This window comes from Crocodylus siamensis, chromosome 2 (assembly GCF_052110815.1).
Source record: "Crocodylus siamensis isolate JL-2025a chromosome 2, ASM5211081v1, whole genome shotgun sequence".
Taxonomy (NCBI): domain Eukaryota; kingdom Metazoa; phylum Chordata; order Crocodylia; family Crocodylidae; genus Crocodylus; species Crocodylus siamensis.
In genome coordinates, this window is record NC_143396.1 from 283,268,866 (window position 1) to 283,285,580 (window position 16,715).

The 16,715-nt window shown below is 45.6% G+C and overlaps 1 protein-coding gene across 7 annotated transcripts in view; it reads left to right on the forward strand.

The window, feature by feature from the left end:
• The first annotated feature begins 4,853 nt into the window (after positions 1-4,853).
• FBXO34 (F-box protein 34) overlaps positions 4,854-16,715 on the forward strand; it is a 53,848-nt gene continuing 41,986 nt past the window's right edge. For 2 of the 7 annotated variants that reach the window (XM_090034234.1, XM_090034241.1), the window contains exon 1: positions 4,854-5,401. The gene's annotated coding sequence lies outside the window, so the exon portion shown is untranslated. Of the gene's footprint in view, positions 5,402-5,520; positions 5,604-8,652; positions 8,672-16,715 lie in introns of those variants that run through there. The other 5 variants (XM_090034237.1, XM_090034236.1, XM_090034243.1 and 2 more) reach the window with 5 other exon arrangements.

Consider the following 16,715-nt stretch of genomic DNA (forward strand, 5'->3'; position numbering starts at 1 on the left):
ATGGTGTTAAGTGGAGTTTTCAGTTGAGCTAAGCTGGAACCATGGAGTTCTCATTGGAATAGAGCACCTATTGTTCCTAGTATAGACAAAGCTTTAGATACTTTTTCAAACCTTATACTGTGTTAAAAATACTCCTACTCTTTTCCCAGCCCAGATGTGGTCTTTGTAAAATCAGTTGCCTGCCACAATTCTGTCTAGCCTCAGTGCTGGAGGTACTGTGGAACTACAGAGAAAGCAAATACACAGGAGATATGATTGCCCTATTTAGTAACATACAACAATGAAAAGCTTTGAGGAATTTGAGCATTAATTAAGATGGAAAACATACAACAGCTATAGTAATTTGCTTAATCCTATATACTCACATAGAGTTAAACTTTTCCAAGTTCCTGATAAGATAGGGCCATTTTGGTTTATCTGTTGTTTTCTCAACATTCAAGGCTACAGACATGCAAAAGTGCCAGATGGCTGGAGAAGCTAAATAGTGCACAAAATCTTTTATATGTTATCACTAGATACCCCAAGAGGGAAAAAAAAAAGAGAAGGGTTATTTAATCATTAGAAGCGTATTAGTGGTAAATGACATTCAGTTGTCCTTATTAGCTTGTACCAAAAAAATTTGGTCTGCATAGTTGTGGGGCCTTTATCTAATAGGAAGGGAATAGATCAGTGGATTGGGAATCAGATCTTGAGCAAGTCATCTCAGCTCTCTGCCTCAACACCTCCCCCTCTAAAATGTGGGTAATAATACTGACTTCCTTTGTAAAGGGCTTTGAGATCTAAGGAAGCAAAGCACTGTATAAAAGCTACAGGTTTAGGTGATATTTATACTGCAAGCTTTTTACTAACAGTGGGTTCATTGGTGAATCTTCTCCCCAGTTTCCATTAAGGCACTCTACTTTTAGTGGGTGCTGACACACATTAAAATTCTGGGGTAGATGACGGGCATGTGTTAACTGATTGAAGTAAATCCTCACCAGGGCACCAAAGACCAGCTAACATTGCTACCCACACAGCAGCAAACATTTTTAGCAAGTGGTAAGAGAGTTTGTCAAACATGCTGAACTGGCTTGTTTGAAAATTACACCTTTTAAACATGTTAAGCTAAGGTTTGAAAATTATACCCTGTCTCCAATCCAGATAGGATGTAAGGCTTTGTTTGAGCTAGGGAAAGTAGCTGAGTTTGTGCTTAGCAGCTAAGCTCGACATTTTTTCTTATGGTAGGTCATGGCTGTAGAAAACACTTCAGTTTGCTTAGTCTGAGTGAGAGCATCACACTAAAGATACTGTATAATGCTCCTGCTGCTGTGTTCACTCACAAATGACATGCACACAATTGGGGACGTGCCCCACCGTTCTTCGCACAGCGGTGAGCCAGTCTATGAATGCGAACAAACTGTCTGCTGCTAAACGGTGCGAACCAGGCCTGCCATCCCACCGCAGAAGCATCAGCCTCACATTATTAGTGTATGGACATGACTTGAGTTAGAAGCTACTGGACTGTTTAGTGAAGGAACAAAGCCCGTAGTTAAGATAAACACTGTGTACCACGGTTTGAAAGTAAAAGTTGTGATGGACATTTACCCAGCTCAAATCCCAGTTCAAATCAAAACCAGTCTTCCCACAACTTCACAGAGCCTTTGCTGGGCTCCGCTGTTCTTGTTTCTTCAAGCTTCTTACCGCTTAAAGCTCTGCCCAGGTCACGCTAGCAATGCCTTTTCAGCTACCTGCTGGGAAGATCTTCTTTGTAGCTTTGACCAGAGCCACCTTTGGATCCACCGCAGGGGCTTGTCTCACTCGTGAGCTCCTTTTAAGCAGATCCAAGTAGTCCACCCTAGGATTCAAGAACAGGTCCTTGACTTTTGAAGGAGGTAGCTCCCTCAGAGACACCTAGACCCAGACTCTCATCCTGCGATTGCACCTAAATGCCACCCTTTTCTCTGTCTCTCACCTACTGACAACTTCAAGCTACATTTCACTGACTGGCCTTGCATTTGTATGGGCCTCTGGCTGCTTTACCACTCCACCCAGGAAGAGCACAGACCATCTGCAGACACTTCCGCAGAGGCCTGATGAAGGGTGTTTGTGCCCAGCAGCTTGCTAACAAGAATTTTCCCAACTGTTTGAGTTGGTCTAATAAAAGGTACTGAATTTACCCAAAGAACCTTGTCTGTGTCCTTAGACCAACACGGCTACAACCTACACCCTTTTCTCTGTGTGTGGTTCTTCTTCCCTTCTAATCTGGTTTCTGAGGATCTCCTGGGTGCATCACTTAGGATTGAGGTGTCCTCCAAGCAGTAGGAGCCTTGAGGTTGGACATTGCAGTGCTCAACAATACAATGGCTATGTACTTTTGAGGGCCCAAAGCTTAGGATGCACCTACCTAAGGAAGAACCATAAGCATTTTCTGCAGTAGTGGTACTAACCTTACACGTTACAGCTCAGGCTGGCCACAGGTTTGTTCTGATGAAGTGAACTTGGGTTTACAAAAGCTTTTGCTCTCTTTCTGTATATCTGATTTAGCCTATAAAGGTGCATCTCTACCTTGCCTTCTGGCTGACTTCAGACTAACATAGCTAACTACTTCTCATGGGTTTGTTTGTTATTGTGCCCCGGGGTCAAATGACACATCAGTAAAAACACTTGCATCCAGCCTACGCAGTTGGTAACACGGTTGGTTTCAATACCCAAACACTGAAGTATCGACTCAATGAGATGTGTAGGGGGAAGTCTTACAGTATCGACTGGATGAGCTGTGTAGGGGGGGAAACCTGGGATCCCACCTCCAGCAGCTCTGAGCTTGGCAGCGGGAAACATTTGCAGAGGCCCAGGCTGCAGGACCCTTTGATCACATAGCCTAATCTGAAGAAGGCAGGGCAGAAATGTTCAGTTCCCCTCCCCTGAATTCAGCCATGGTTATCCTCCAGGATACCTGGAAACTAGTGTCTCTCCTGGCCCTGCCTCATCAAATTAAAGCTGTCTTTTCTAGTCTCCCATGTCTCAGGGTGGCAGCAAGTGAATATTGAAAGGGAGAGCGGCCTGGGCCTGACCACAGGGTTTCTTCCCCCTTGGTCCTCTCCCACTTGCAGCCTCCATCATTTAAGGTCTAGGAAGCTCCGACTCAGAGGCTGTGCCCCTCACTCCCATGCTTGATAGCCACGGATGTCCCTTTCATCCAAGTAGTTGTCCAAACCCAGCTATAAAGTTGTTACACATGTTCAAGCCCTTACTTGGTAGCAGGTTGCCTCTTTTTATAGCAGGATGGACATTTTTCTGGTGCAATCATGCCCTTGTGCCCATGGCCAGTCTCCATATATTGCACGATTCTTGTTTCTGGTGTGATAAATGTAACGTGGTAGAGTTGTCACACATGTTCAAGCTCTCACTTGACAGCAGGCTGGCTCATTTTAGTGGGATGAACTGTTTTCCCAAAGCCATTGTGACTTTGCACCTGGGACCAGTCTATGTGTATTGTGCAATTCTCACCTGCAAATGGTGCAATAAATGTAACGTGTGACAGCCCGAGAGTGGTTACACATGTTCAGGCTCTCACTTGGGAGCAGGATGACTCTCCTTATAGCGGAACAGACATTTTCTGGCACCATCGTGACTTTGTGCCTGGGGCCGCGTCTACATGCATTGCACGATTCTCACCCGGAAACAGCACAATAAATATAACGTGGCAGCTCGAGAGTTGTCACGCACATTCGAACCCTCCCCTGGGAGCGGGTTGGCCCTTTTGATAGTGGGACGGACATGTTTCCAGTGCCATTGTGACTTTGCTCCTGGGACCAGTCTACATGTCCTGTCCCATTCGTGCTCGTGAATGGCACAGTAATCATGTGTGACAGCTCAAGAGTTGTCACATGTTCGAGCCCTCCCTCTGGATGGGGTTGTCTCTTTTGACATGGATGCAGCTTCTCTGCTACTGCAGGGGCAGCTGGAGCCAGTGGCACCTGGTGCTAGGGGAGCCGATGCCCCCATCCCTTTGGTGTGGGTAAGGGATGCGTCCCCAGCCTCCTGGCACCGGGACTCCTTCCCTCAGGGGCTGACGGGGCTGGTCACAGCTTCTCCCCTGGGCTGTGAGGTGCCTCTCAGTCCTGTGGGGAGGGGGTTGTGTGTGTGTATGTGAAGCCAGGGGGATCTCATGCATGTGGGCTGCCTGGGGATCCCAGCCCTGAGTGTGTGTGTCTTCCGCAGCAGTGGTGGCCCTAGGGTTGTTGGAGCCCTGGGCAAGAGAGTCATTTGGGGCCCCTTAGAGGCTTAATTTTGATGACCTATACGCAAGTCAGACATTTTCGATTTCAATTTCACTTTGCCCTACTCATGAAACTGCAGTGAAGGTGTCTTAATACAATATTGATCAAATATTGCACGTCATTAATGTTTATGAAGCATGGGGCCCTGGGCAGTCGCCCAGTTTGCCCTCCCCTAAGGTCACTACTGCTGTCAGGGAAGGGCATCTTGTGTGTGGGTGGCCGGGGGACCTGAACCTAGTGTGTGTGTGCGCGTAAGGCCAGGGTGCTGTGTTTCTGTGTGTGTGCGCGCAAGGCCAGACCCCAGCCATGTGTGAGGCAACAGGATCTTGTGTGTGCACGAGGCCAGACCCCAGCTCGTGTGTGTTAATGCAAGGCCAGACCCCAGCCATGTGTGTGTGTGTGTGTGTGTGTGTGACAACGGGATCTTGTGTGTGCTCAAGGCCAGACCCCAGGTGTGTGTGTGCGTCCCGCGCGAGGCCCAGGCCGTGTGGCGGGGCGACCCGGCGCGGGGCGGGGCGGGCGAGTCGGGCCCGGGGCTCCCGGCGCCTGGCACTGAGGGACCCGCCGCCGCCGTGCTGCGCCGCCCGCCCCGCTCCGCCCCGGGCCGGGATTGGCTCGCCCGGCCGCCCCGCCCGCCCCGCACAAGTTGTCTGCGCCCAGGGACCCGGCTGCGCCGAGGAGCGGTAGCGCCAGGCCGCGTCGGCACGGCCGGGCCGGGCCGGGGGCGGCGAAAACGGCAACGGCGGGCGCCGAGGAGGCCTCAGAGGTGGCGGCGGCGGGGCCGGCCAGGCCCAGGATCCGGGCTCGGGGCCGCCTCCCCCCGCCCCCACCTGCTGTGAGGTCACCGCCGAGCGCCTATGCCGTCACGCCGCGGGTGTGACGTCACTGCCGCTCGCCCGTGTGCCGCGCGCTGGGCAGCGCTGCCTGAAGAGGGGCTTGTCCCCGGTGCAGGCGGCCCCCGGCCGTGACCCACGGGCACCTCGCGCCCTGCCAGCGCATCTTGCCGGCGGGGCCGGGCTGGCAGGCCGCCCCGGCACCGCCGCCACCGCTCCTGCGTCGGCGGAGGCCTGTGGCCCCTGTAGCAAGGCTCCGCTTTTCCAAGGGGAAAGGGCGACGGGGGATGTAATCCACTTCTTAAACCTGTAAGACCTCTGCGGAGTCCTCTGACCGATTTGATTTGATTTTTATTTTTTTTGTGGCTTGGCATGGGGTATTTATTTATTTTATGCTTTCCCCCGTTGCTGTTTTCTTTTCTTTCTAGACGTGCAAAGGAGGAGCTGCCACAGCAAATAGACATAAACGGCAAGCGGGAGGGGGAGAAAAAAGCACGGGGTCTCATGGTAGGTGCGTATGCTCTGGGTGGGACTTGCAGTCAGATGCGTTAAGGCAGAAAGGCTATAAATACAGTTGCAGCAGAGGTGACTTCCTCGAGATGACTGTTTCTGTGACATTTTGTGTACCATGATGAGTTGGGGACGGGGTTATTTTTTGAAGTTGGTTTAACGCCAGTTTCTTTTCCTTTTTTTTTCTTTTGCATTTGCTGCGTAGTGTCACGTAGGTGACTCTGTAATAAGGGTATAATGCTCGTCTGCCTCGTGGGGGGTAGAGGTAAGCTGCAGTCCCTGCTGTACTGCAGCTTGGACGGGCATGGAAGTAGCCAGCTTGGTACGGCTAGCCGTGCAGCACCCGGGTTAATGTGGGCTGCAAACCCCATCTGAGAAACTGAGTCCAGGCTGGATGGGTTAGCTCTGCTGGGCTGCGTCCCCTCAGCTCTGCAGCTATCAGTATCTGGGCCAGCCGGCTTAAAGTGAGCTTGGGCACATCTCTGTCTCCATACCAGGGGATGTCTTAATGAATGTTTTGAGGAGCGCTTCTTGTTTGTTGGATGAAAGCTTCTACATAAATACCTATTATATTTGCCTGAGGCTCCTCCAGGAAAACAAAACACCGAGGTAGCCAGTTTCTTGGAAGTCCAAAGTCTAAACCCCATAAATGCCTGTGGGCTTGTTAATGTTGTCGTTGCTTAACGCAGGGGCAGAAATCATGCTGTTTGCTCTTCTGGAAGGAAAAAAAAACGCAGCCAAAAAAAAAATCTAGTGTCCTAATCCTTGCTAAAGTGTTATAAGGCTGCTAAGCAGCGTCTGGATAAGTGAAATATTGGTTACGTTGAGCAACTTGTTCCTTTGGCCATATGAATCCCTGGTGTAACTCCATTTAAATTACACCGTGGTTGCTTTTGCCCTTGAAATCTTAACTGGAAACCTTTCACAGTGTTTTGCTTCCTCTTTAATAAATGGCTAATCCCTTGCTGCAGGGGATGGGAGTGTTTTTTGAATGCAGTGTGTTTGGTCCTAAAGAGGAGGGGGAAGGGAGTGCCTGGTGTAGCTTTCCAGTAGCTCCCGCCTTCTGTGTGCCTGAGTGAAAGAGCCTTATTGACTGGGTTCAGGGTGTCCCGTCTCCTCCTGGAAGGTAAATTTGCCATGACATGAGGCCTTTAAGGGAAAGAGAAGGAATGTCCAGGCTGTTATCAACCTGCTTTGGAGGAGGTACAAAGGCAGTGTCTGGTAATTGCATCACCTTTTGAGATTGCCTTATGGAGTGACTTGAATTTAATTGCTTACAGTTGAATTTTAACAGGGAGGAAAAGTTGAAGGACTGATTTTTATGCCAGTCTCTAAAATTTTCAGCTATTCTTGCATGTTCCCTGCGACTGGACATTGTTGGGGTTATTTGATCCCGGGAGTCTCCTGCCCAGAGCATGGGGGCTGGACCGAGTGATCTCAAGAGGTCCCTTCCAGCCCTAAACTTCTGTGAATCTGTGACTAGGGATGGCTGTCTTGTTTTTTCCTGTTGTCCTAGAACAGAGATTCCCAACCACCAGGCCGTGGCCCGGTACCAGGCCACAAAGGGTTGGCTGCCGGGTCATGGCACAAGCCCCTCTCTCGGACCCCTGTCTGTCCACCCCAGGCAAGTGGCTTCTGCTGCTGGCATGTGTGGGGTTAAAGCTGGGTGACAGGGCAGCCCCAGGAGGGGGGCAGCCGGCTCCATGCATCCGTCTTGTTCCTGTGCCAGTCCACAGTATAAAAAAGGTTGAAAACCACTGGCCTAGAGAAGTACTGCTCTCACACAATGCACAAGCCTTGCGTGGTTAAGTATAGGTAAAATGTTGAGATCTAGTTTTGCATCGGCTTAACTTATGAAGAGGGTTGTGAACATATGGAGCCAACTTGTCAAGTACTGAGATGGAATAGTCTGCGTCTTTCTCATGGTTGTTCTGTTTTCTCGTGGGTGTGAATGTGATCTTTGTGCATCTCTTTACATCCTGGGCTCCTGTTGGAATAAGCAGTTGTTCTTGTGGATGGAACAAGACCTACTTAGGCAGAGTAGATGGGTAGATGTCTGCCTTGTAGACTTGCTCAATCCAAGAGGCATACACTTGCAGAAACTTCAGTTTAGTACATCTGATGAAGTAAGCTGCTCTGAAGCTCTGGATAGCTGTGGTGTCTATAAGGTAACAAAGAGATCGAGGTAGCTCCAGACTTGCAAATCAGTATCCTGGCTGTAGTTTCCCTTGTTTGCCTCTTAGTATGTGGCTAATATGGTAGTATACTTGTTAGACTGGTACAACTATTTTAGCATTTGATGGGTAGGACAGATGTTGGTAATCTCCTTGCTCTCCCCTCAGTCCCTCCTCACAAATAAGAGAACTGGTTGCAGTCAGGATATCAAATCACTCTTCCAAAAGTTGATACCAAAAGCTTGATTCTGCCTCAAGTTCCTACTGTTGGTTCTAGGATCGTAAGCCTGTGATTCAAGCATAATACTGCACTGATGACCCACATTTGTCTCCTTGCAGTTTGCAATTGTTAACAATCCATTTCTTTCCCAAAATATATTTGGTGCAACTATACAAATCCATCATGTCCCTGTCTAAAACAGTTAACAACTTTGACACTCTTAGTTACTGGACATGCAGCTATTCATGACCTCTAGATGCTAAATTTTGGAATGTGATTTTTTTTTTTTTTTTGGGGGGGGGGGGAGGAGGGTTATAAAATCAGGAAGTTGGTGTCTCAGTTGCAAAGCAACTCTCACTAACACATGCTATCTAGAAATCTGAGGGTTTTTTAACTCTTAAACCATATTGAAATCTTGTTTTAGCATGTTGTGGTTCTCTGTGCATAGCTCTAGTATTCAAAAGTTTTATTGCGGCTGAGGCGTGCTCACTTCTTGTGAATATTGTTCTTGTTAAAACAAGCTGAGTGGGCTGATTGCCATTATCGTAGGATTTGGCTGCAGTTGTGGAATTAGCCTGCATTTAATTTCTTCTTACCTCTCTTCTTTCCTTCCTCTAAGGACCATACCTTTTTCTGTTGTGGGAGGGAAAGAATCTGCTGCATCATCTGATCTCGGTGGGTATTACATGTCCTGCCATAGCATTTCCAGTTGCAGAGCACAAGTAGGCATATTTGAGCCAGCGTCCATCAAGGCAGCCTGGCTTCTGATGGCAATGAAACGGCAGCAGCGTAGGCCATGCAGGCCCACCCAGTACCCTGGGTACTTTCCTCAGGAAACTAGCCTGCCCTTCTTTGTATTGCTACTGTAATTGGTGCTAAGCTAGTGTATCCATGCCTGCATATGCTGCAGTATAGCGGAGCCTGTCTAGTTACAGATTGAACCACGCATACAGATTGGAGATTTGGGCATCTCTTCCGAGAAGCTATGACTTGGCATTCTAGCAGTTAGTAAACTACTGTGTGAACCAAGAGAGTCTTGTCTGTACTTTGGAAATGACACTGACTGTTATAGAGAGATGTTTTGCCTTATTGTGTCCAGGTAACTTGAGGTAAAATATTGACTAATGCTTCCAGGTCATAAGGACTTTTAAAAAACGCATTCAGCAAGTGTGGAATGCAGTTGATAGCAAAATAATGCATTTGGATGTTATTGAATTCCTGCCAGATAAAATTTTACTGTCCTTAATGTACCACTCTACGCCTCCTCTAGTGCTTGGAAGCTAATGTATACATGTTTTGCTGCAAGCCAGGGGAACATTGGAGATTAAAAATTCAGCAGATGTTATGGTTCACTTAACTACTTGTGCTTACATCATTTAGGTCATCCCACACACTTACGTTTCTAACGTTTGACTTAAGTTTTGAATTCTTGAAAGGCAAATTATCTAATACAAACTACCATGGCATCAGTGTGGCTGATTTGGTAGGACCTTGCCAGTGCAGAGCAAGTTATTCTGTGCTCTTCTCAAGCTTGAACCTCACTTTTGCAAATGTTTTTTTTTCCTTGTACCCCGATTCCTGCAGTTTCTCTGGCTTTAGAAACCCAAGTGCGTGCGCACTGTTGGTTGGTTGGTTGGTTTGTTTGTTTTTGTTTTTTTGCATTGAGATAAATGAGTTTCACCCCAGAGTCTATCAATACAATGAACTGCACATAGTCTTTCATTCTCACTGGAACGTTATATTTTTCCTTGTAGAGGAAACCAGTATTTTTTGTGTCCGAGCCCCTGTATTGTTTCAGGCAGGATCTTTAAGGCCAGAGAGAAATCCATCTTGGAGAAATCTTTTGACATTTTAATATACATTCTGTCCGATATGTAGTTTACCTGCTCTGTAAATATTCATTATTAGTTTTATTTTCCCCTTTGGTATGTCTCTGAGCCTGTAAACTTTCTCGGGTTCTGCTTACAGTATGAAAAATACTGGAAGACTATTTCAGTATGGAAACTTTTTTTTTCCTCTGTACTAGGTAAACTTAATAAACCAGCTTTAGTGTGTAGAGAGTTGTGTAACTTTCCACTTCCTTGACTCTTTCCTTCCCTCCCTCTCCTCCCCCTTAAATCTGGGCATCTTGCTCCATACACAGTACTGAAGTGAAAACGCACGTTTTAGTGATAGATACCTTTTGGATTCTGGAACCGCAGGTATGAAATTCTTCCTTTTGATGGTTCTGTCACTGTTCCTATACTGGAGGGGTGGGAAGTAAAACCCACTCCAAAAGAAGTCCATTATGAGCTAGGCTACCTCCTTAAGGTCTGCCTGCTTCTGGTACATGGATTATACTAGAGATGTTCTAAAATTATTTTCATTATCAATAATAGAATGACTGGAGTAAAGGAATGGGTGGGGGGGTGTGACATTTTCACATTGTGTGTGAAATAAGACATTGCAAAATACTGTCTATTTAAGAGGAAGTGGTTTACTATGCAAAATATTGGGTAAGGCTTGTCTGCACAGAGATGCTGATGGTGTGATGTCAGTGAGGGGTACAGGTTATAGCAGTTGTCTGCCTGATGTCAGGGAGGTAATTTGAAGTGCATTTACCTTCTGCATTTGGCCCTCTTCTGCGCAGCTCATGCACATGCAACATGGTTTTAAATTGGTGATGCTTGATCCTCCTCTAAGGCTGCTGCTACCACCACTTTGATCCTGCTCAGGAGTGTTCTGCAGCCCTGCTACTTTACACCTGAATGGAAGCATCTGGGCAGGGTTGACACTTAGAGTTGTGTTCATTGACCTCACACCTTGAGTTCATGTTAACTTTCCTGAATGTCCTTGGGTAAACTAGCCATGATTGTGTTCATGAGTGAGCAAACATCATATCAGTTGGCCATCCTGCCTAAAGGCAGAGGTTTCTGTGTGAGTGAGTAAGTCTAGTGATGAGCACAGTAGCAATACCAAGGTAAGAGGGAACTGCAGATTCTCTCAGTTTCTTTGTGATGAACATCTGCCAGGGACTATAGGTTTCATTTTGTCACACAGTATATGAGTATTGTGTGACATCATAACGTACCAAGAGGCTAAACCAGCTTATCATTGGATAAAAGTGGCAGATCAGCCACACAAGGTGCTCATTGAACAGCAGCTCTCTTGTGGAGAAGTACCCTGCAATAATTTAATGCAGGGCCAGTTGGCATGTTATGATTCATCATGTGATGCTCACATATGATGTGTGACAAACATTGGCCCTAATGATGCTGGAGCATGGGCAGCCTCTGCATGTCACAAATGATCAGGGATGGATAAGTAGCATGGAGGCAGATAGAGCAGCTGAGGAGGCAGGGAGCACAAGGCAGAAAGCAAAAAGCAGAGCAGCAGATTGGGTAGAAGGGAATTTAAGTGGCACTTGAGAAGGGTGCGGGACTTACTTGTGGGACGCCTGCCAAAAAGGTTTGGTTCACTCCTGCTAGAGGAACTGAATTCGGGATGCATAAAATAAGCCAAAATATGTGCTCTAAGTACGAAGAAGCCTGCAGTCACAATCCAGAGCTGTGCTCTAGGAGGGCTTAAGGGGCTTCAGGGTTAAAGAGAAGGCAGTGCTTTCAGGCTAGGAGGTAATGGTGAACAATCCATTGTGAGATTGAAGAGTCTCTGAAGACCTTGTTAAAAAGCTGAACTTGGGCATAGACTTATTCCGTCACATATTCCAGAGTCAATAAACCACGTTTGGAAGCTGGAGACTTGCAGGATTGGGGCTTTTTTGTAAACTAGCTATGTGGGATCACTTTTCAGATGTGCTCTGTGTCCTGCATCTTAACAAGCAGTTTGAGCGGATGAGTTCTATTCAAGGCAACTATCTTTCTTTGAAGAAGCCTGTTTGGATTAAGTTAACGCTATGTCTGTCATAGGCACTGCTGAGAGAACTTGCTTCAGCTAAACTGCCAACAGATAATCCATTGTGAATGTGTAAGCTGATGTCTCAAGACATATCTAAAAATCATTCTCTCTTCCTTTCAGCTGTCCTCGGTTGTATATGCAAGTTATTGCGTTTGGTTCTCTGCAGACTATATTCAAGATACGTTTAATCTCGCATTGCAAAAATACCTTTGCACATGGCTAATTCTATCTTCTGGGGGTATAAAGGACAAACTAACTTTATCCTTTTGCTTGGGGTCTGCTAATTGCTATGTCAATTACTACATATGACTAACACTTCTATAATTTTTTTGGCAAATGCAGCCAGCAGCTATTTTATAGCCATTAAACATTCCTGGCCCCTCTGAACCATTTTGGTTTGCCTTGTGATTTGCACTTGGTGCCTTGCTTGTTTTCCACCAGTTTTGAAATGATTAGTTTTAAGTTACTGTTGTGCTGTACTGAAACTTGCTTTTCTTTCTAGGACTTTTCAACATAGATTTTAAAATACAAAAAAAAAATCATAAATTCAGTATAACTTGCATATTGAAAACATGCAGTGAAAAGTCAGCTCTCTTAATTAAAAACATTTGCAGGCCATCTGTTGACTTGTACCGTGTCTTTTTTCTTTCGTACTATATAAAGAAGGCATTAAATATTTTTAAACTTTTTTTTTTTCCCCCCTCCCCACATTAGGTATATGGGACATGTCAAGTCTGTCTTTCACTTCAGAAGGTCCTTCAGCAAAATATCTGGAAACATGTTTGTAAGCTCTTAACTTGTAAAGGAGTTAGGGTTGACTGTTCAAGACTTCTTTCCCCCAGAACATTTAGATGAACCAGTATTGCTGTTAACACTGACTCAGCTTTTTTTGAAGCAGTCTGAGATTTTCTCCTTTCTCTTGCTCAGCTTCTGCTCTTGTGGCTCTTCTGCATGCTTGTCTTGCTTGTTCTTTAGTTGTCAGGCTGGATAGGCCATAGTTGAATGCAGGAAGAAAGGTTTTGTAGTTTTTCAAGAAAAGGGTTGGGGTAGACATGCAAGAACCCCTTCCAAAACTCAGTTGTTTTGCTGGTAATGCTATTATCAGATAGCCTTGTCTCAAACATCTCAAGACAATTAAATAGAAATTACCCTTTTTCTGTGTATTGTGTTTCTAGCCTGCCTGTTGTCCTAGTAACATGGTGACAAGCTTACTTTTGTCCATAGTCTTAGTCACAGAGTTCAAGATTGAAATATATAAGTATAAATAAATAACTTTTTTTTGCTTTTGAAAATTGCAGTTTTGTATGCTTTACTTTCCCCGCCCCCCCCTTCCCCTTCCCAGTGTATCTTGTGCTGTTGGCCACTTAAGGATGTAATTTCTTCCTCCATGAATTTAGTTCTGCTAGGCTTTTCTAATTCTCCTCTTTGCTTGGCAAAATGCCAAACTCAATCTTGCTTATAACTCCTGTGATTTCTACAGTTAGTTTCTTTGTTTTCATGGTAACATCACAGAAAGACATTAAGCGCGCACCTTAAGTTAAAGTTTGCATATGCCTGTTCCTTACTGCACATCTTTTTCCCCAACAGCTTAGCAGTTTTGAAGTAGCTTTGATCCTCCTATTTTAAGAAAGCATTACATTCCAGAAGTGCGACCAGCTAGGCCTAAAGCTTACTTCTGTTGGATCCGTACTTCCTCTCTGTAACCCAGGTCACTCTACCTCTAGGTGAGATATATCAGGCTATGATAACTGATGTTGAACTGTTTCATGTTGGTAGCTCTTGTGGCTTTCTGTTTTGTGGGGGAGAATTTCACTTCCACGCTCCATTTTGATCTGTAAATCTCATCTTAGTTTGGATCCTGAGACTGAAACTCTGCCTGTCGGCAAGGCTTCCATCATAAGAGCTATCGGCGTCCGCTACCTGTGCGTTAGCTTTTTAAAGATGCATCTTCATTCTTCCTCCTGTGCGTTCCCTTGTGCTTGGATGGAGCTTTCTGTAAATTTCCACGAATGCACATCATTATTCTGCTCCTTTAAAACTCTTCTTTTCCTAGGTTGCCTATCAAAACTGTAAGAGTGGTTAGGCCAGTGGAGTGCTAATGTTTCCAGACTATGAACTAGACTCCCAGTGGAGGTGGTGCAGGCAACTACCCTGGGGATCTTCAAAAGGAGACTGGACGCACACCTTGCTGGGTTATCTATGATTTGACCCCAGCAGTCTTTCCTGCCCGATGATCTCACGAGGTCCCTTCCAGCCTTGAACTTCTGTGAATCTGTGATGTTGCTGCCTGTTACACTGACAGCTGTTGCCTTATTGTTCTTTTGTACTTCCCTGACCTTTCTCCATCCTTTATTTTGCTTTTACTTAAAATTAGTGGTGCTCAGCCTCTCTGGCCCCACAGTCTAGATGAGCGACATGGAGCTGCTGTGTAGGCTGGATGTGGCGTGTACAGTGGGTCTAGCCATGGAGTGACTACATTCCAGTGGGATCTGACATGTGGGGCCTTTTCATTTGGACCATGGGGCTCCTTATGATCAGGACACTTAGCAGTGGGGGAGCAACGGCAATGTTAATTGCTGCTACTACTCCCTGCCATCAGATTTCTGAACCCAATGGATAGCCCAGTGGGCAGGATGACAGGACTGTGAGGTAGATTCCTCCTGGAGGCTGAGCACCACTGCTTTATAAGATAAAATGTTATGGAATTGGCAGGGTCCCTCTTCTTCGTGTAGCATCCTACGTCTTGGGATCCTTGTCCATGATCATGGTTTTTAGGCACCGAGGCTGATACTGCAGATACAGCTAGATAACTGAGGTGCTCAATATAATAGTGCCTACAGGTAGTCATGGGGCTTGGCAGCTGGTCTCTGTGTGAAGGGCTTTAGTCTCAGAAATGAATTCCTTGGTTGGAATCCACCTAAGTTTTTGAACTTCAGGGTCTAGTTCAAGGCCCATCTCTTTCAGGCATTTGTATTATGAAGTGAAGAGGTGAACAGATCAAGATTTCCTGGCGTGAGAGAAGAGGACTTTCTGTAGTTTCAAAAACAAGAGAAAAATGTGTTTATGCACATGTACTGGAATCTAAATAAATAGCAGCAGAAAGGCACGCTTGCAAATCTGAAACGTAAGTGTATGTGTTGCTCTTGCTGAAGGATTACTGGTAACCAGCAGTAATCCACCTGCAGAAATGTTTAGAAAGGCCCTCTGGTTCTTCAAAAAATACTTGTGAATTTTCCTTCATTCTGTGGCTTGCTCTGGTGACCCAAAGCTTTGGCATAAGGCAATGCAAAATGTGGTATTGGAGGAACACACTTAAACACTGGTTAGATTCCAAGGCAAGAAAAATATCAGAAGGAAATGAGCCAGGTGTTTAAGGTAGCTCAGGTGGAGGTGTCTTCTCACTCCGTCTACAACCCAAGCTCTATCTTGGGGTGGGCAATTATTTTGGGCGGGGGGGGTGCTTACTGGGTTTTGGCAAGCCATCAAGAGCTGCATGACAGGCAGCTAGGGGCAGATAAATATTAATTTTCTAAATTTTTTAGCGGCTCCGAGGGCCTGATAGAATGGGCTGGTGGACCGCATTTTGCCCACCCCTGCTCTAGCCACCCGTGGTGCTAAAATTTAAATGCCAGAACTGCCCCTATAGCTCTTTCTAATGAGTTGCCTAATTTTTTCTTCTCCTTTCTTGCATACTTTAATAATGAATGAAGTAAGCTTGTGACAATGTACATGTTAGAATTCAAAGTCCACATTCACTTAAACAAAGGCAGTTCACTTACCTTACCTACTGTTGATTTACCACCTGGCTCCTATTTTGGTGGTAGTAGCAGGGAAGGGCACAGTTGGATCTAATTTTCTTTAAATGTTGTTTTTTTTCTGGAGCCCAAAATGCATCCAGGAAATGATAGGCCACTATGCTGTTGCAGGCTAGCCCAGTATAACCCCTGTACCAAACTCTCTTGAACTGGTCCATGCGTTACAGGACATCCTGTTAAATCAGATATTTGTTGATGGAAAAATAAAGAACAAACTGATAGGGAAAACAACTCCATGGAAATCGCACAGAACTTACGATTGACACACTCGCAGTGTTGTGCAAAGCAAAAGTATGTGTGGTCCTAACTTTCATCATTAGAGGCTGTTTAACTTTTACAAATGTTATTCTGTTTTGTTCCAAAATAAAACCAGAGCAAACTTTGGTCACAGACCACTTTGTTTAATCTTCCAGGATACCCCCATAAGATTAGGTGCAGGGCCAAATTAAACTTCTTTAAATGTTAAAGACTTATTTCCCCCCACTTCACCTATCCCCAAATATACAAACTCCATTTGAGTATTCCTTACTAGTTAAATTGTGTAGGTTGAAGAAGTGATTGATTAGATAACTGCACAAAATAGGACTGAAGATGAAATTAGCCAAGTAATCTGCATGTACCATTTTACAACATATGCAGTGTAGGGGTTTTTGGGTAGTGATGGGAAGAATTGAAGTAAAGTTGTTCTTTTGAATATTTTGGCACATATGCATACTGTGGGTGTTTAGAGTTGGGCAGAATGTCTGTGAGATAAGTATTGGGACCTGGGATTTAAGTCTGTTCCCCTGCCAGAGTATGAGTCTCTTCAGCCTAAGCTCATAAACCAGGTTCAGTAGCTAGAGGCTACTGTGCTCTGTGGACTGGTTATGAGAGAAGAAATATTTGACATTACATTTGGTAGGGGATTACACCTAGTAACCTCTGCTGAAGTTAATAGAAAAAGCTCTGTCCCTCTGAAAAACTCTGCCAGTGTTTTAAGCGGCTAAAGTCTGGTATCCAGATCTGAAAAC